We start from the raw sequence: 20,855 nt of genomic DNA, 5'->3' as shown, positions 1-20,855 counted from the left end.
TAAATAGAAACATAAACACCTTGGAAGCGGCTGCCATCTAGCCATTTCATTAGAACTTTTTGAAAGACAAAACTAAAGGCTTTCAGCGGTCCTGACAAATGTGATGCTCTCTTGGACGCCTCAGAAAAAACACTAAGCTAGAAACAATGGAAACCCACAGAACCCCCTTGCTGGACTCTGACTTACTGGCTGAGCAGGTTATTGTTGATAGTTTATCATTCCAAAGAACTACCTGTAACACCATGTACAGAATCACAAAGCACATCTTTACATAGTTTATTGCCCTTTTACCTTTTTCTGAGCCTACATAGGTTCTTTCCTCAGCATGCTGCTGCTGCTAAGTCGCTTCAGTCGTGTCCGGCTCTGTGCGACCCCATAGACGGTAGCCTAACAGGCTCCTCCGTCCCTGGGATTCTCCAGGCGAGAATACTGGAATGGGTTACCATTTCCTTCTCCAATCCATGAAAATGAAAAGTGAAAGTGAAGTCACTCAGTCATGCCCGACTCTTAGCGACCCCATGGACTGCAGCCTACCAGGCTTCTCCATCCATGGGATTTTCCAGGCAAGAGTACTGGAGTGGGTTGCCATTGCCTTCTCCGTTTCCTGAACATATATCTACTCTTATTCTCTTTCCTCTTAATTTTTTTGGTTGTTGTTTCACGTGTATATTTATAATTTATTTTTTAGAAAAGGTAGACATTTGATTCTGTAATAAACAGCACCCTGTTGACTTAAGGAAATCATTTCAAAGTCTTTTCTAGAGTGTCGGGTCTTAGTTGTGGCATGTGGGATCTTGCATTGTGATACATGGACTCTCTAGTAGTTGTGGAGCGAGGGCTCGGCTGCTCTGCGGCATGTGGGATCTCATTTCCCAGACTAGCGATAGAATCCATGTCTTGCATTGCAAGGTAGTTTCTTAACCACTGGAACACCAGGAAGTCATTTCTACTTCCTTATCTTTTTACTATAACTTTAATATTGAAATGTGTTGGTCATAATATTGAAATGAATTTAATGTGCCCAAAGAACAATATATCTTATAAATTAGAAATTGTTAAATGAAAAAAGGAGAAATGCAGAATAGTATATTACATTATGCTACCATAATATGCATATAAAAAAAAAAACTATGGGACTTCCCTAGTAGGAATTCAATAAATATGGAATGAATAAATGGATGAATTAAGTACAATGAATGTCTTAAACACACACTTGGATTACTAAAGCTTTGTGGAATCCATAAGTATAGCAGTGGTATTGCTAAAATGAATGTGCCTAAATGGTAGCAAACTTTCTGTAAATGTCTTCAGAAACAACAGAAGTGTGGAACAGCTAGAAAAAGTGCATTGGTTAATAGAAGAACAACATTTTTATAATTGGTTCTAGGCTAGTGCTTTAAACATTCCTAAGTAAACAAAGCTAGAGTATCTTTCATCCGCCTAAATCTATGAAATTACTACTCATTGGAAAAAACACTTCTTGTGATCTAGAAGAAGATGCATTAACTCTACTATTAAAAAGTCAGAAAAAATAAAATAAAAAAAATAAAAAGTCAGGTCCCAAGCTTATCTAATGGCAGTTTTATCAAACTTCCTGTCACTGCTAAATGGTGAAATGTCATAACTGCATGAAAACTAAATGGCTTTTTAAGAAGAAAAACAAAGACTGAATTGAAGGAAAAAACTATTGTCATTTTGCTAGATTCTAAATTGAACCAACCCATTAATCTTTATCACATTATAAGTGATAGGGAACTTTCATGTATATAAATATATCAGTTCAGTTCAGTTCAGTTGCTCAGTCGTGTCCAACTCTTTGAGATCCCATGAATCACAGCACGCCAGGCCTCCCTGTCCATCACCAACTCCAGGAGTTCACGCAAACTCATGTCCATCGAGTCAGTGATGCCATCCAGCCATCTCATCCTCTGTCGTGCCCTTCTCCTCCTTCCCCCAATCCCTCCCAGCATCAGAGTCTTTTCCAATGAGTCAACTCTTCACATGAGGTGGCCAAAATATTGGAGTTTCAGCTTCAGCATCAGTCCTTCCAATGAACACCCAGTACTGATCTCCTTTAGGATGGACTGGTTGGATCTCCTTGCAGTCCAAGGGACTCTTCAAGAGTCTTCTTCAACACCACAGTTCAAAAGCATCAATTCTTTGGCGCTCAGCTTTCTTCACAGTCCAACTCTCACATCCATACATGACCACTGGAAAAAACCTAGCCTTGACTAGACGGACCTTTGTTGGCAAAGTAATGTCTCTGATTTTTAATATGCTATCTAGGTTGGTCATAACTTTCCTTCCAAGGAGTAAGCGTCTTTTAATTTCATGGCTGCAATCACCATCTGCAGTGATTTTGGAGCTCAAAAAAATAAAGTCTGACACTGTTTCCACTGTTTCCCATCTATTTCCCATGAAGTGATGAGACCAGATGCCATGAATGGAATTCCAGTTGAGCTACTTCAAATCCAAAAGATGATGCTGTGAAAGTGCTACATTCAATATGCCAGCAAATTCGGAAAACTCAGCAGTGGCCACAAGACTGGAAAAAGTCAGTTTTCATTCCAATCCCAAAGAAAGGCAATGCCAAAGAATGCTCAAACTACCACACAATTGCACTCATCTCACATGCTAGTAAAGTAATGCTCAAAATTCTCCAAGCCAGGCTTCAGCAATATGTGAACCATGAACTTCCAGATGTTCAAGCTGGTTTTAGAAAAGGCAGAGGAACCAGAGATCATATTGCCAACACCCACTGGATCATGGAAAAAGCAAGAGAGTTCCAGAAAAACATGTATTTCTGCTTTATTGACTATGCCAAAGCCTTTGACTGTGTGGATCACAATAAACTGTGGAAAATTCTGAAACAGATGGGAATATACCAGACCACCTGACCTGCCTCTTGAGAAACCTATATGCAGGTCAGGAAGCAACAGTTAGAACTGGACATGAAACAACAGACTGGTTCCAAATAGGAAAAGGAGTATGTCAAGGCTGTATAGTGTCACCCTGCTTATTTAACTTATATGCAGAGTACATCATGCGAAATGCTGGGCTGGAAGCAGAAGCTGGAATCAAGATTGCCGGGAGAAATATCAATATCAATATATATATATATATATATCTTATGAGCCACAGCTATTGAGCCTGTGTTCTAGAGCCGGTAAAGCCTCTGCCTACAATGAGGGAGACTCGGGTTTGATCTCTGGGTCAGTAAGATCCCCTGGAGAAGGAAATGACAATTCACTCCAGTACTCTTGCCTGGAAAATTCCATGGGCTACAATCCATGGGGTCGCCAAGAGTCGGACATAACTGAGTGACGTCACTTTCACTTTGTCATATATATATGGCATATATTTATTGTCCTGGCCAATATTTTTCTGAAAAATTATGCAAGGTATAGCAAGCAAAATTCTAATCAACATTTTCATAGTATCTCTTACTACTTCAGTGAAGCTAATCAAGGATTTATACCAAATACAAAGTTACTTAAGGCTCTGTTTTTTGCTTTATACAAGATAACCAACTGTATTGTGATATCACTCAGTCATGTCCAACTCTTTTTGACCCCATGGGCTGTAGCCCACCAAGCCCCTCTGCCCATGGGATTTCCCAGACAGGAATACTGGAGTGGGTAATCATTTCTTTCTCCAGGGGATCTTCCCAACCCATGGATCAAATCCAGGTCTCCTGTATTGCAGGCAGATTCTTTATCATCTGAGCCACCTGGGAAGCCCAGTTGCATACTCAGGTCAAGTCTTGAGGGCAAGCATGGATCTAAAAAGTGACATCTTATTGGAGTCAAAATAATAAAGAGAAGGCACTGGAATTCTAGTTATTCTTGTTGAGGGAGTGAAGGCTGAATTGTGGAATTAATGGCAGCACAAATTTTTAAAGCATTTTACCAGAAAAATAAAGTAAGACTCCTATGTATCAACCTTTAAGTTGTGAACTTTCACAGATGTGAACCTGTCCAAAATGTTCACATGTCCAAAATGATGCAAATTACCTCACGTGTCTGGCTTACACGGTCATTGCCACATGTGGACATCCCCGACAAGTGGTGTGCTTTTGTGTACTCTGCCGTATAGTATTGCACAGAGTACAACAGTACAGTATTGCAGTATCTTTTGGGCTTCCCAGGTGGAGCAAGTGGTAAATAACCCGCCTGCCAATGCAAGAGACATAAGGGATGCGGGTTTGATGCCCAAGTTGGGAAGATCCCCTGGAGGAGGGCATGGCAACTCACTCCAGTATTCTTGCCTAGAGAATCCCAATGGACAGAGGAGCCTGGTGGGCCACAGTCCATAGGGTTGCAAAGAATCAGAAACAACTGAAGTGACTTAATACACATGCACAGTATCTTTATTTCAAGCCCAGGATGTTTGGAAGCAAGCATAAAAGCAGCAGGGATATAGCTGATACTACTGTACTTTTCAAGGTACTGTATTGTAAGATTTTAAAATGTTTTATTTTTTGAATTTGTCTTTTATGTATTATTTGTGTGGAAAGTATTATAAATGCATTACAATACAGCACTATATAGTTGATTGCATTAGTTGAAGACCTAGGCTAACAAACTGGATTTACAAACTCGCTCTCAATATGCTTACAACAGTACCTGGCACAGAGGCTGTGTTGTATAAATGTTAGCTGCTATTTACCATCTGACACCACTCTGAAATATCAACCAATTTGTATTAGCCATATACATATAGGTTTATATAAAGCAATCTGTATGATACCAAGAGAAGAAACAGTCCCTGTTGTAAGAAGTTTATAGAGATACACTATGAAGGAGAAAAGAAAATTAAATTGTTTAAGAAAAAATAATTTCTTTGAGGTAATGTCCTTTGCCAGTTCAGCTTGAGTTCTGCATCAAAGGTTGAGAAAAGTTCATAGCCTGTTCTTTCCCGAACAAGCTTAAAACAGAGATTACTGATATTTAAAATAAACAGAAATAAATTATACAGTAATAATGTATTGCTTTTTGACAATTCTCATGTCATAAAACTTAACTGAATCAGAACTCCATATATAATCTGAATATAAAAATAAAAAATTCACTTTTGGGGGTCTTCCCAGCCCAAGATTGAACTCATATCTCTTGCACTGGCAGGCGGATTCCTTACTACTGAGCCACAAGGGAAACCACAGGCTTTCTTAATCTACCTTAAAACATAACCTTTCATTCCCTCCCCTCAGCTTTGAAACTTAATTTGCTTTGCTGACCTGAGGAAAAGCTTTCTATATTAAAAAAATGTATAAGTTACATCACAAAATGTTCATGTGGCTAATACTCTCAAGATATTTCCTGAATCCTGTGACTTTTGCATTCTTAATCACAGACAACACATTAGAAGTTTGGAATGCCTCAATTTTAAAGTACAAAGACTGCATGCATTTTTGTTTGAAATCCTTAAAATTTCAGGAGAGCCACTTACAGCCTAGAAGAGTCCTTCCGTTGGATAGGCAAAGCCTATAAGTATGTAATGTTTTAAAGAGAGAGCAGAGATCTAAGTCTTCTCGAGGAGGGAGAGCAAGATACGGAACTTAATTATCAGGTCAAAGCTTTTTCCAACATAATCATGTGCCCCTGGGAAGAAAATAGGAAACGAAACATTACACTTAATTTGGATTTGGAGGTGGCCTTCCTAAGCAATTTATTAAAGTGTAAACAATAATTATGTAGAAAGAACCTGGTGAATAAACATAATTATGAGACTTATTAATTCACATTAATTAGTGGGACAGCTAAACTGGATTACATAGAGGTTTGAGTTATATAATAGAAATACTAAAACTACTCCCTTGTTAGTCTATCTGCTTTTCTTTCATCTCCATGTTATTCTGTATACAGCTCACCTGCTACATGGAGGAAACGCTTTCCATGAAGAAACAGCATGTACAATGGCTAAGGCTCAGGGTTGGGACTATACAATAGCCATCTATTCCCTTCCTGCCTCTTATCTTCCTCATCCCCATCCCTCCCTATGACCTCAAAACTTTAGATAAATGAAATAGTCCAGCACTTAAGAGCTGGACTCTATGAATTAGCTATGAATTAGACTAAGGTTTACATCAGAGCCTTACAGTAATTATAAGTGAAAAATTACTCACTTTCTGACTAAGCATAAGAATAGCTTAATAACATACATGTAAGTTTGGGGGAATGGGATGAGATTTTCCTAGATTATTGGTGGAAGATCTTTGTTACCTTACCTCACTTAACCCACCAGATTCCATAAGTGAGCCTGGTAATCAACATAGCCTGCATTATATATTCCCATGTTATGGCTAAAGCATATTTGGGCTGTTTCATGCATATGTCTCACCTGGGCTGGTCAATGAAATGACTAGCAAACCAGAGGGGATTCATATGAAGTTGGAAGGCGCCAAGATTAATTTATCTTTTCATTGGAAACAGGAGCAAAAAACTCATTATTGTAATTTCTTCAGATCCTGGTTCCTGGTGATGTGGTTATGGCAAGCATCCCTGAGACAAAACAATGACTGAGTGGTGGAAAAACAACAAAACAGCTGCAGTGGAATGGTATACTCTGAGCTTGGTAAGAGTTAGTATACTTCTGGTTTGGGGACACTTGGTAGACCAGCTATCCTGGAGGTAGGCATCATGGAACAGAGGATATTCCACTACAAGATATTCCAGTTCCTTTTTTGCTACTAGATTAGAAGTGGTAAACAGTAAGAGGCATTATGTATATGGAGCCTTAAAGGGGGCTCTCCAAAAGCAAGATAAAATTAAAATCCTCAGTCTGAGACCATGAGTTTGAGACACTAGGGAGAAAATAACTCATCTTTAAGCAGTTGGTTTGGACTACAGGGCTGAAGGCTGTCCACTGCAAAGAATGAAGCAGACCATTTCAGTTACTGTGGCCATGGTGACCAAAATGGAACCATGGACCTGGGATAGGAGAAAACTGTGGGTGAAGTTATAAGGCAATCCACAGGGTCTCTTAAACTTGAATCCTGATCTGCCAAAGATCATAATGGAAGGAGATTCTCCTCATAGGGAGGGGACTGTCAAACCTTTGTCACGAAAACTTTTGTTCTAAGATTTTCCTTGAAGATCTTTCTTAAATCATCACTGACACCATGGGGAGGACCTTGGGGCATGGAAGGAGCACTCCCCCTTTTGCCTGCTTCTTAAATACTTCAGTAGAGACCAGGCTGGAGCAGACTAGCCTGCTGCAATATTTGTTTGCCCTATTCCCCATCTGCCTACCCATTACTCACTTTCTAACCGCACCCTCCCACCCCCCCCATAATTTTGTTTTCCACTTATTATTAAAAAGTCTGGAATTTAAAGAGTTCTATTTTCTTTGAATTACTGAATAACGTTATGTAGAAATCTCAGGTAAACTTGTACTGTTAGTGCTATATGGGTAAATGTTTCATTTGAAAAACATGAACTCGGATGTCTAGATGGGTATGAACTCTTTCTCCATGCTGCTCACTGTTCTTCACTATCTTGGTGGTGGCGGTGGTGGTTTAGCTACTTCATTTGTGTCCAACTCTTGAGACCCCATGGACTGTAGCCTGCCAGGCTCCTCTGTCCATGGGATTTCCCAGGCAAGAATACTGGAGTGGGTTGCCATTTCCCTCACCAGGGAATCTTCCCAACCTAAGGATGGAAACCAGGTCCCCTGCATTGCAGGCAGTCTTCACCAAATGAGTTACCCAGGAAAGTCTTTACTATCTTACAGTGAGCTGATTACCTTTTCTTAGTTCTTGAGGGCTTTTTGATTTGAATCCTTGATTTAGATGAAACATGACTGAAGTTCAAGGGTAAGTACAGTGATGTTTCAATAAGCAGACTAACAAAACATAAATATTTACCTTCATTTTGGGGTCTCCAGGAAATCCTCTTTGCCTGATTAATATTAGGAAACTCTGTGGCAGAGGCCATTTCCCCAGCATCAGTGAGGGGGATCCTCAACATTTCTTAACTCCTCTAAGTCCAAACCCTTAGAAGGTAAATTGAGAAGTGCCACCTTACCTGTTCCATGTTCCAAATTGTCCTCTGTGAGAATTCTCTTCTTCTTTGAGCAACTGATGATGAAAACATTTACCTTATTTAGGAAAACCTTTATACCCTATCCAAAGGAGTATGGCCTTATTCTACAACCTCAAAAAATAGGCCTGTCAGGGTAAAATATGATAGGCATGACATCTGAACTCCTGGGTGGGGAGAGGCTTCACTTTATTAATACACAGCTCAGAAGTAGTATTGGTAGCCCCCGACTTCACCTGTCACAGGTGAAGTGAATCTCTGGGCAGCTAAATTGGGGGTGGAGATGTTAGAACATCTTTTTGAACAGCTAAATTTTAAGATCACCTATATTCCCGAAAGTTCTGGGTGTCCTGGCACCTACATTCCATGCTGCAAGATCCTTCAGTGAGAGTACTTGGACTCTTCTTATGGCTTTCATCCAACAGCAGCAGCAGGCAGTTGGAACTCCTGAACATCTGTACCTCAGACCTAGTGTGACATACAGCTTCACAGGTGTTACAGGTGCTGTCTGGTGCAGGGCACTGTGGAAGATTCAGGGTTCTCAGAGGTCACCACAGATTGATTTCTGTGCTTTATTCAAGCCTCATCTTGTACACCAGTGCAGCAGTATCAAGGTTCAGTTAGAACAACCAGGCCTGGCTCCCCAGCCAAGTGGATACATAAAGCTGATCATAATGACCTAAGAGGCTTCCCTCTCCTGCACGCAACCCTCTCCTGACTCACACTAGGTCTGAGGTACAGATGTTCAGGAGTTCCAACTGCCTGCTGCTGCTGTTGGATGAAGGCCATAAGAAGAGTCCAAGTACTCTCACTGAAGGATCTCACAGCATGGAATGTAGGTGCCAGGATACCCAGAACTTTCTGGAATATAGGTGACCTTAAAATTTAGCTGTTCAAAAAGATGTCCTAACATCTCCAGCCCCAATTTAGCTGCCCAGAGATTCACAACTATTCCAGATTCATATAAGCAGGGGTTGGTTCTCTTGGAACTTTCTAGCTTCAAAGGCAGCTTTTATGGCCAATAGATTTTTGGCAATGATTGTTTAGCTGAGGTAGAAGCAACTTAGAACATGGTCTTCCTAAGATGACCTTCAAAGTCTATTGATTAGTCTCCTATGGCATTAATAAGTCGCAAATGACCATTTGTACTCATGTATTTATAGCCTAGGCTAAGTCGCTTCAGTCATGTCTGACTCTTTGCAACCCTATGAACCTTAACCCGCTAGGCTCCTAGGTCCATGGGATTCTCCAGGCAAGAATATTGGAGTGGGTTGCTGTGCCCTCCTCCAGGGGACTTCCCAACCCAGGGATTGAAACTGCATCTATTTCTCTCCTGCATTGGCAGGCGGGTATACTGAGAACCAAATAATGACTATTTTCTGTTAACTCCAATGTTAATTGTGTGACTTTGGGTTACTTAACCTCTCTGTATCTGTTACCTCTGTAACTGTGAAAGTGAAAGTGTTAGTCACTCAGTCGTGTCCAACTCTTTGCGAATCCATGGACTATAGCCTGCTAGGCTCCTCTGTCCATGGGATTTTCCAGGCAAGAATATTGGCATGGATTGCCATTTCCTTCTCCAGGGCATCTTTCCAACCCCAGGATCGAACCTGGGTTTCCTGCATTGCAGGCAGTCTTTACTATCTGAGCCACCAGGTCTGTAAAATGGGGATTATAATAGTACCCAGTCCATAGCATTTTTATGAAGAGTAAATGAGTTAATATGAGTAAAGTGCTTAGATCAATCAATGCCTGGCATATAACAAATATCCCCTAAATCTTAGCTATCATCAATTTATTGGTATTATTATTCCCCCACTCTCAGCCCACCTGCCTAGAAGAGGGAAGGGAGGGAGGGAGTGAGGATAGAAGAAGGGACAGAAGGAGAGAGGAAAAAAGAAGGAAGGAGCAAGCTCAGGGTCAGCCAGGGTCAAGAAAGTAGACAGGTCTGGTAAATATGTAGGACCATGCCTAAAACAAATGCTTGCTAGGAAAGATCATAATCAGTGATGTAGATTATGAAGTGCATCAGCCCAAACCAGCCTGTGCTGGCAGAGGCAAGAAGGAGGAGACAAGTCACATCAGACCACTGAATGGAATGACGATATGGGAAAAGGACTTCGGAAAAAAGAGCCTCACCCAATTTGGCTGAAATCAAATTGAATTAAGAGGATAAACAGGTCAAAAAGGAATATTCTTATTCCCTATTTGGATAGTTCTGTAAATTTCTCTTCCCATATTCCCAATCGAAATACTATAAATTTTAAATGGGGAAACATTTTTAATCTATTAAGTATTCTTGTGTTTTAAAAGAATGCTTTCCTGTTATTTCCTATCTCACAGAAATGATGGAGTAACTGAGGGAATGGAAGTGAAGTATGCAGCTGAACTCAGAAAAAACACAGTAATTTTATTCTCCTTTTCCAGATAAAAAAATTGAGTAGCTTTTCAGTCTGAATAGTTAACTAGTTGTTTTGAACCTTCAAAATTTGCGTTTTCTCATTCTCTTACTAATTTGTGAAGTTATAACTCTTACCTTGAAATCTTCAGAGATTTTGCTCACTTATTAACAAGCTTGCAAACAGTCCATCAACCTTTAAAATAGAAAAGTCTATCTGGAAAATTTTGTGATAAAGCCAAAAGCCACTAGAGAGCACCATACCTTCTCTGATTTTGCAAGACCCTGTGATGAAATGCTTTTAACTTAAAAATTCCTTGGTACAATAACCTTCAGCCTAGATATCTGGTTCTTCTGATCATGCCATTTATTAGATGGGTGGCCTCAGAAAAGTCTTTTAGCTTCCCTGGGCCTTAATTTCCTTTTCTGTAAAATTAGGGAGTTATGCTAAATGATTTTCAACCTCCTCTCAGCTCTAAATTTCTGATTTTACACTTACTAGTTTACCTCTTCAATGTCTCATGGATTAATCAGGAAGAAAACCTGGCAGAAAAGCAAGAATTTTACCTGTACCATTTCATCACTTTTGCCAGCTCACCCACCCCAGTTTTTACTTTTTCAGCTAAGAATCTTGGAATTGCTTTTTTTTTTTTTAATTGGAGGATAATTGCTTTACACTGTTGTTGGTTTCTGCTGTACACCAATGTGAGTCAGCTATAAGTATACATCTCTCTCTCTCCCTCTAGAACCTCCCTCCCTCTCCCCCCATCCTGCACCTCTAGGTCATCACAGAGCACCAAGCTGAGCCTGCTGTGTTACATAGCAGCTTCCCACTATCTGTTTTACACATGGTAGTGTATATATGTCAATGGAGTTGCTTTTTATCTTTGCCTTTTATAAACTTTGTGGAAAAATTATAATATTAATTCATAAACATTTATAGGGCACTTTTCAAGTTCCACCAATCACTTTTGCAAATACTATCTTACCTGACTGTCACAACAATTCAGATTGATGGATACTATCTTCAAATTACCTGGTTAAAAAAAACAGGCCCAGAATAGGTCAGTGAATTAATTGCCCAAAGTAACAGGGATAAGTTTTGGGAACAAGTCTTTTGATTCCAAAGCCTGTATTCTTTTCACATTAGAAAGCCTACTAGGGGCAGATCCAGATTTTATGGGGCTTGTGGTATATATATTTTTGGTGGACATCTTCAAGAAAAGGAATACAAAAGTACAATACATCACTAAGTATGATCCTGTGACTACACTGTTAGGACCAAGTGAGGGAACTTTAGGGTTAATCTTTAGCATTCAATTTCACAGTTTCCCCTAGTTATACATTTATTTAGTTCTTACTATATGCCAGACACTAAAGTAAATATTAATTTTATTATTATAACAACCTTATGAGGAAGGTACTGTCCTTGTTTTACAAAGCAGAGAATGAATGAGGCTCAGAGCAGCGGCGGGGCGTGGGAGAGGGGGTGATTTACCTAAGGACAAAGACGTGGTAAGTGCCAAGTATTCAAGCTCGAATTCAGATCTGATCCTGGGTCCATATTGTGAATCTACCATACTATGCTCCTCCTACATTCCACCGTTCAGGTCCTGACAGTTCATATCTGAACCAGTCCTAGTTTGTCTTCCTAACTCTCTTCCATCTACCCTGAATGCTGCTTATACCCGTCACAGTCCTGAAGTGCTGCTGAAGTCCTGACCAACTGAAGGACCTGAAGAGCCTTCCTTCTCTGTATTTATCAAAGGTAAAAAGCAATTATTGCTCATAAGTAGCACTTGGCTGTAGATTCCATGCTGTTTTCTAACATGTTGAACTGTTACTGAAAACTTTTTCTAGCATGAAACAGAGGCGGAGTGGGTGAGAGGGAGAAAGTATTTGGAAACTTTCAGAATCGTATCCCTCAGGGCCCATTCCATTACAATCTAGATTCTTCATTTGCAAAACAAAAGGCTGAACCACTCGGGATTGTAAAGAGAATTAAGTAAGGAGGGGTGAGGGGAGGAGAGGAACGCAGGCTTCCTGTGCTGGTCAATGTTGGTTTATCTCCATCTGACTCGACCTCCCCCCAAAATCTTTAAGTTAGGCGCCTTGATCCATACATTTTCGGTACTTCTCAAAAGTCTCGGACATCAGAGGCACTCCATGTTTATTCAATTTGATCACTTCAACATCATAGGGTCCTGAGGATAGTTCAGGTGAACTGCTAAGTATATAATCGGCCCTTCAGAACCTTTAACTATAATTATATTTTGTTCCAAACCCTCAGCGTCCATAAAAATTTGGCCTCTCTGCAGTCTCATTTCTTCATATTTCCGACACACAGATCCTCTCGTGGGGCCAGTGTCACCACCGTCAGACCAGCTCTTTTCTCCCGTCTTCTGTGTTCGTACTCACCATTCATCAAATGTAAAAAAGTTCCATAAATTCTCTCATCAAAATCACCAAAAGCCCTTATGAGGTCGCCTGTATTACTGTTTTCATTTCAGAGAGCAGGAAGCAGGCCCTGAGGATTTGAGTGACTTCCCCGAGGTCACTGATCTCAAGAAGCGAGGCCGCAGCCCGCGCTCTAAACTGCCGGCTTTCGGCCTCTTCCCCGGTCCGAGATGCACCCGCGTGCATTCAAACCCCGCCCAATCCCTCACTTCCAGTCAGTTCCCAGCTTCTCCGCGCACCATCGCCCCCCACACCTGAGTCAGGCCCCAGGCTGCACGCCCAATCCATCCTTGGCGGTTTTCCCCTTTTCTCCAGCAGAGACTAAGGGTGAGATCGACGCTGGTGTCCCAGATGCGAGTAGATTACCCCGAGGTCCTCCGACGGCGGGCCGAAGGGGAGACTCCGCAGAGGAGCGCGGCTACAAGGTCCCTGCCGCATAGCGGGGGCGCCGCGCGCGGGTCTTGCCGGGCCGCGGGTCACGTGGCGGGGAGGGGGGCGCCAGCGCGCGCGAGCGAGAGAAAGCGACTCTGCGGGCGCGCGCCTGAGAGCTGTGGAGGCGCGAGTCGCGGTTCGGGTGTAAGTGTAGGGGGGAGGGGGCGGTGGCCGTGAGGGCCAACTCCACCCCCTGTGCGCATGCTCCGGCCCCGGGTTATAAGGCAGCCTCGCGGGCCGGGCCCGACAAAGTGCTGGCGAGCTGCTACGTGACTAGCCGGGCGCGTGGGTGCCCGGACGAGCGAACTAGGCAGCCGGCAAAGGACGCGACCTGGACCGTGGGCCCAGCGAAAACTCCAGCCGCGCCGCCGCGTCACGCTCACGCTAGGCGCCGCGAGCCGCGTATAACGGTTAGTTGTTAACGGCCAGTTGCGTGCTTGGCGGGGACCCTGCGGTGTCCTTGCTTCCTCCGCGTGTTTGGAGGGAGGCGTGGGGGAGTGAAGGGCTTGGTCTCCGAGGGGAGGGGGGACGGCCGGGCGGGGGCTTAGGACCGCCGCAGCCACGTGGCCTCGGAGCGCAGCGTTGCTGAAGGAGACCTTGAAGCGCTGGGGACAGCGCCTCTAAGCAGAGCTGCGGCCCCGTTGTCAGGTGCGGGCCACCGGCCTGGCCGAGGAGTTGGGTCGTGGTGCCGGTGACCTTGGGAAAGTCGCTTCCCCTCTAGTCTTAAGTAGGCTCTTCAAGAGATGCTTGATCTGGGAAAGGGACGACGTGAGGTTGACTCACGTGGTGCCTTCAAGCTGCTGGCAGTGTTCTCCGAGGGTAGGGATTCAGGGCGGGAGTTATTTTGGACTCGTGGCACGCCCGCCCCAACCTCCTCGGCCAGCCAATCCTTGTCCCACCTGGTGACTTGCGGCAGTGGCTCGGGGGAACTGCAGTCCCCGTAGCCAAGACGTGACTGCAGGGTTTGAGTGGACTTTGCCGAGGGAACATTGCAACTGGCAGACTCCCGGAGTCGTGCTGACGGGAACTCTTTGTCATTCAACCTGTGGCTGCGGAACGTCCGCCGCAGCGCCCTCACTCTGGGACTTTAAGGCGGCCCTGAGGAGAGGAGTCTGAAGCATAGCATTACACTCGGTATGATGCTCGCTTTTTGTTCCAGATACATACTTTCTCCCCACGTGCGTTTTAACATTTCATTTCTTTGTCACGACTCAAATGCGACAGGCAGTTGCCAAAATTAGTTTGTAATTAATCTTAACCCCCCAAAAAAGTACTACTTGAGTCAGATTCCTAGTGTGCTATACTTGGCATCTGCTCTGTCATAACTAGTTTTGAAACTTGTTTTTTCCAAAAATTATTCTAGTTTTGAAATAAAATGTGGACACCTCAGTGCCCTGATAAAACAAATGTGGATATAGTTACTAGGGGAATATGATACGGTGAACTCTGAATTGTGAGTTTTTTAGAGTGTAAGTAGGAATTAGCCATTAATAAGCAATTTTGATGGCTGCTACCAGCCCAGTGAGGTGATGCAGAGAATATGTATTTTAGTGTAGTTTTTTAGTTAGGCACTAAAAATACCCATAAGACCAAGTTTTATGCCTTAGGGTACAATTTTGCCTTCAGGTTGCCATAGAGAAAATAAATAGTGTAAGACATTTAGCCCTTAAAACAGGTATTGGGTATTATTTAAATACAAGTTGAACTTTAGTAATTAATTCAGGGATTGGATGCTGTTCTTTCATTGGACTGCATTGACCCTTGTTAAAAATGCAAGTTAATGGTCTGGGGATATTTTTATAGCTGAATAGGTTTAAAGGTTTAGTTGTAAGCTTAACATAATAGGCTATAACATACCTAAACAGATTAAAAAGGAAAAAGATTCATGCTACCATAGGATGAACCAACTGATCAGTGTTTAAATAGTTTAGGTATCTTTTGGCCTTTTAAATGTTAATTCATATAACTCCGGAAAAGATCTTACTGACCAGGTGGTCAGTTTTCCTTATTTTATAGATTAGGAAACTGTTAGAGGTTAAGTGACTTCTGATCTTAGTTCTGAAAACTTTAATGGTTAGGTGAGAATTATGTAACTTTTGACTCCCATTTAATGAGTTCAGCACTCCTGAACTTTCTCTAAAAATTATAAATATAGGTATGAAATATCTGTGTGTGTGAGAGAGAGAATCATTCATTCATGTCTGACTCTTTGCAATCCCATGGACTGTAGTCCACCAGGCTTATCTGTGGAATTCTCCAGGCCCATTTTCTTCTCCAGAGGACCTTCTCGACCCAGGGATTGAACCCCAGTCTTCTGCATTTCAGGCAGATTCTTTACCATCTGAGCTACCAGGGAAGCCCTAGATATGAATTATCTTATGCCAAAAAAGTTATTTTGAATAATTAGTAACTTCCCAACTTATACCTTCATTCTAACTGTGTTTTCCATCCACTTCATAATATGCCTTCCTATGAAGGATTTAGGTCCCTGCAAATGTCTACATGGCATTTTGTTAGAGAAGAGGATTAGGAAGATGGGACCTGATTTGTTGGCTACCAGCCACTAGGATTCAGAGACACCTAGGATTCAGCAAGAACAAGTTCTAGCCCTGGAACTTCCCTGGTGGTCCAGTGGTTAAGACTCCATGTTCCCAATGCAGGGGACCCAGGTTCAATCCCTGGTCAGGGAACTAGATCCCACATTCTGCAACTATGAGTTATCATGCCACAACTAAGACTTGGTGCAGCCAAATAAATAAATAAAAGTAAAAAAAAAAAAAAAAGACTCTGTACTCCCAATACAGGAGGCCCAGGTTTGATCCCTGTTTGGGAAATAAGTTCTAGCCCTATCATTCCTGGAGTTTATAGTCTAACTGGAAAGCATAATATATATTGATATAAATACCAGAACATATGCTCTTTATAAACAACTATTGAGTACGTAATAGAGGAAGTAGAGGTTCCTATGGGAACAAATACTGTATTATGTAGGTGTGAGATAACTCCCAGCTTAGTATAGAAGCAAAGGTATGCCTCTCCAAGGAAATGCGATTTAACTTGAGACTTGAAGGATGAATAGGAGTTAGCTAAAGCCAGAGAGTAATAGTGAAAAGAGCATTCCAGATCTGAGTACTGAAGCTGCAGTCAGAATACAGGGTACATTAGAAAAACTTAAAAGAGTTTTGCTAAAGCATAAAAATAGAGCACAGAGAACACAGAAAGATGGGAGTTGGAGAGATGGGCAATATCAGATAATGAAAGGCCTTAGTCATTTTAAGTAAAGAAAGGACTAAGTAAAAAGATTTAAGGAAGTGCTCTTGAAGCTAAATGAATCAAGTTTAATGGTTATAAATGGGGTTGGGAAGGGCACAATCAGACTGAATTTTAGAAATACCACTCTGATTACAAAGTTGAGAACAGGTTGGAGGCTTTTGGAATTTTGTGAGATCACAGTGATGGACAAGATGGACAGTAGGGGGAAAATGGAAGAGAGAGGGAAAACAGACAGGATTCAATGATAGACCATATGTGGGAGACAGGGAAAGCCAGAGAAGTTAAAAATATTTCCCAGGTTTCTAGCTTGAGCAAATATGAGGTTTTTGGTTTTTTTTTTCTCCATCTACCCAATGTGGACACTAAGAGGTTATGTGACTAGCCCAGGGCTGTTCAGCTGGTAAAGATTGGAAATGTCTTTTTGCAGTTAGTGATTTTTTCCCCTTCTATACAATTTATTATGGCAACTTTCAATACCCAATTGAAGTTTCAAACAGCCAATAATGTTTCATCTGTACTCCTACTTACTTCTCTCTGCCCCCTATTAGATTATTGTGAAGCAAAACAGATAGAGGTATTTCACCTGTAAATATTTTAGTATATCCCTAGAAGATATAACTCTTGGGCTTCCCTGGTGGCTCCATGATAAAGACTTTGCCTGCCAATGCAGGAGACACAGGTTTGATTCCTGAACTCCGGAGGATCCCACATGCTGCAGAGCAATTAAGTCCTTGTACCACAACTATTGAGCCTGTGCTCCAGAGTCTGGGAGCCGCAATTACTGAAGCAGTTAGGCTCTAGACCAGGTGCTCTGAACAGGAGAAGCCACCACGATGAGAAGCCCGAGCACCACAACTAGACAGTGGCCTCTGCTTGCCACGACTAGAGAAAACCGTGAAGCACTGAAGGCTCAGCACAACAAAAAATAAATTAAAAAACTTTTAAAGTAACTCTTCCTTAAAAAAAACCAAGATGACGCTTTAAAGAAACAACCATAACCATTGTTCTGCCTTTAAATATTAACATCACCAAATAACCAAGCAGTATTCACATTTTCCTAAACTGTTTCAAAATAATTGATCAGTTTGATTTGAGATCCAAATAAGACCACACATTACTTTTGGTTGGTATGTCTTCCCTTTTTTCTTATTTTCCTCTTAAGTTATTTGTTGAAGGTACCAGGTTATTTTTATGCAGTTTCCCTCATTCTGGATTGTGTTGAATGTGTCCCACTGGTATAGATTTAACATGTCCTAGTTTAACATGTTCTATTGTATTTTCTGTAAACTGGTAGCTAGATTGAGGTTTGATTTCTGAGAGGAGGTATGGTGTGGTGGAAAAGGCAAATATAATTCATAGGTGATGGTGTGTATTTCTATTGGGGGGAATATGATGTTTGTCCCTCATACTGCTATCTTGATGGCCTAATTCTGTTATTTCATTGGTGGTTTGCAAATGGCAGTTTAATTCTAACATTCCTTCTTAATTAAAAGAAATATATTTATTTATTTATTTGGCTGTGTTGAGTCTTAGTTGCGGCACTTGGGCTCTCTAGTTGTGGCATGCAGGCTCAGTTGCTCTGAGGCATGTAGGATCTTTATTCTCTGACCAGGGATCAAGTCCATGTCCCCTGCATTGCAAAGTAGATTCTAACCACCGGACCACAGGGAAGTCCCTCTGTCTTAACTGAGTAGCTAGAATACCTCTACAAAAAAGAGTTAGTTTGAATAGGAAGGGCAAGTTAAAAATTTATGTGCTTAATATAATATCATGAGTGAGAGTGAAGTTGCTCAGTCATGTCTGACTTTTTGTGACCCCATAGACTGTAGCCTACCAGGCTCCTCCATCCATGGGATTTTCCAGGCAAGAGTACTGGAGTGGGGTGCCATTGCCTTCTCCAGGGGATCTTCCTGACCCAGGACTTGAACCCAGGTCTCCTGCATTGGCAGGGAGATTCTTTACCGACTGAGCTACAAGGGAAGCACAATATCATATCATATCATATATGATTGCAATACTGTCTTTTTGGAGAAATGTATTTAAAGGTACCAAGGTATATTTTCTTTGAAAGCCAGTACATATTTTATTAGAATGTTTTTTAGCGTTTGTCCTTAATGTTTCAAATGGCTTTTAGTATTTGGAACATTTAGAATTTCTTAAATTGGCAGGGATTCTTTTGGTCTTTGTTCTTTCTTGCAGAGCTTATCTGTTACAATAGGTTTGAAGGAATTTCTGGTAGAATCACTTACTACCAAATCTAAACCTCTAGCTGTAACCAGATTACAGGTTTTAAATTCCTTGAGGACAGGGATTGATTACTCCAGGTAGCCAGGCTTAAAATCTGAGTCATTTTAATACTTCTCTAGTGGGCTCCTTCCCTACCAAATGCATTTAAGTGTCAACCCCTTCTTCCTTTGGTTATCTCTTATGTCCACTTTTTCCCATCCCACCCCACCCCTAGTTTAGGCTGTTGTCATTATTAGATTAGTACCATGACCTTTTAGGAGAAGGCAGTGGTACCCCACTCTAGTACTCCTGCCTGGAAAATCCCATGGATGGAGGAGCCTGGAAGGCTGCAGTCCATGGGGTCGCTGAGGGTCGCACACGACTGAGCAACTTCACTTTTACTTTTCACTTTCATGCACTGGAGAAGGAAATGGCAACCCACTCCAGTGTTCTTGCCTGGAGAATCCCAGGGACAGGGGAGCCTGGTGGGCTGCCGTCTATGGGGTCACACAGAGTCTGACACGACTGAAGTGACTTAGCAGCAGCATGACCTTTTAAGTTGTATGTTATTCATCTTTTAATTTTCCCCGACAAATATTTCTTTTTTCCTCTGTAATTTCTTCTCCTCCTCCTCCTTCTCCCTCTTCTTAGGCCTCTTCCCCTTCTGCTTCCCCTCTTTCTTTTTGGTTGTAGGATCCATTTCATAATGGATTTATGGCAGAAAGACTAGAATAGGTGACTTGTGAGCTGTGGTGTCTTGCAGAGAAGTGATTAAAAGAGCAGTTACAATCCTATTGAAATGGTGATTTCTCTTCTAGGGGTACATTATGCACAATAACTACATGAGTTCACATCCACAACAGTGTTATTGGTTGCATGGGCTGAGTCACTGAAGAGTGCTACTCACCATTTATGCAGAAACAGTGAGATCTAGCCCCTCTGGTTGTCCAAACTACCCTATTGCTGATTACAACTACTCATAACATTGAATCTGATTTCATTACAGTGATTTAGCCTTCATATAAAGGAGAAATTCCTCAAAATATACAGGCAGTGTAAGCTTCATATTTGATCATTCACTGAAAAATATTTCTTCCCTCTGATTTTGCTCTTCTTATATAAATCTTCTGAAGATTATTGAATGAATGAAGACCTGATGACACTGTTTTAGTGTGTTGTTTTGGATAATAACAGAGCTTTTGTAAATTGCCTTATTGAGCTTTTGAGAACCAAAGCTTTTTACTTTATTAACTTTCTCTTCTATTCCCCAATCAGAGGTTTTAACCTGAGATATGCAGGTTGATACTCCATGTTGGAAGGAATTCAAGGAGGCTATGAACTTGGTTGGGGAAAAACTTCATTGACCTCTGTGTAAAATTTAGAATTTAATCTGTGGCACCAAAAAAGCTAAGAACTCCTGCTCCTAACTCCTGTACTTCTGATGTGAGAATGAAGTTAGCCAGAACCTGTGATGCAACACAGCACACAACTCATGATGTCAGTTAAGTAAATTTTTTGGCCATCGACTTCTGTGTACTAAATCATAAATCCTGACCTAGGGATCAAAGGGGGACTGTAGCTATGAAATTAAAAGACGCTTGCTTCTTGGAAGAAAAGCTCTGACCAACCTAGACAATGTATCAAAAAGCAGAGACATCACTTTGCCCACAGAGGTCCATATGGTTTTTTCCAGTAGTCATGTACAGATGTAAGAGTCAGACCATAAAGAAGGCTGAGTGCCAAAGAATTGATGCTTTTGAATTGTTGTGCTGGTGAAGACTCTTGAGAGTCCCTTGGCCCGCAAGGAGATCAAGCTAGTCAATCTGAAAGAAATCAGTCCTGAATATTCATTGGAATATGAATTCCAATTGGAGCTGAAGCTCCAATACTTTGGCACCTGATGTGAAGAGCCAACACATGGAAAAGACCCTGATGCTGGGAAAGATTGAGGGCAAGAAGAGAAGGGGATGACAAAGGATGAGATAACTGGATGGCAACACTGACTCAATGGACATGAGATTGATCACATT

At 41.7% G+C, this 20,855-nt stretch overlaps 1 protein-coding gene and 1 long non-coding RNA gene across 10 annotated transcripts in view; one reads left to right on the top strand and one right to left on the bottom strand.

Annotated features, from left to right (window-relative positions):
* The window catches only part of LOC147376070 (uncharacterized), a 174,887-nt gene that overhangs the window by 50,593 nt on the left and 103,439 nt on the right, over positions 1-20,855 (bottom strand). The window lies entirely within an intron of this gene.
* The window catches only part of SLC16A1 (solute carrier family 16 member 1), a 34,132-nt gene continuing 25,348 nt past the window's right edge, over positions 12,072-20,855 (top strand). For 4 of the 7 annotated variants that reach the window (XM_086391906.1, XM_086391909.1, XM_086391908.1 and 1 more), the window contains exon 1: positions 13,572-13,736. The gene's annotated coding sequence lies outside the window, so the exon portion shown is untranslated. Of the gene's footprint in view, positions 12,206-13,571; positions 13,737-20,855 lie in introns of those variants that run through there. The other 3 variants (XM_086391911.1, XM_086391912.1, XM_086391910.1) reach the window with 1 other exon arrangement.

The sequence above is a fragment of the Bos grunniens genome, chromosome 3, assembly GCF_055505025.1.
Source record: "Bos grunniens cultivar Pamir isolate PY7600 chromosome 3, Bosgru_T2T1.0, whole genome shotgun sequence".
NCBI lineage: Eukaryota > Metazoa > Chordata > Mammalia > Artiodactyla > Bovidae > Bos > Bos grunniens.
Note: the sequence above shows the minus strand (reverse complement) of the source record. Positions and strands in the feature narration are given on the sequence as shown.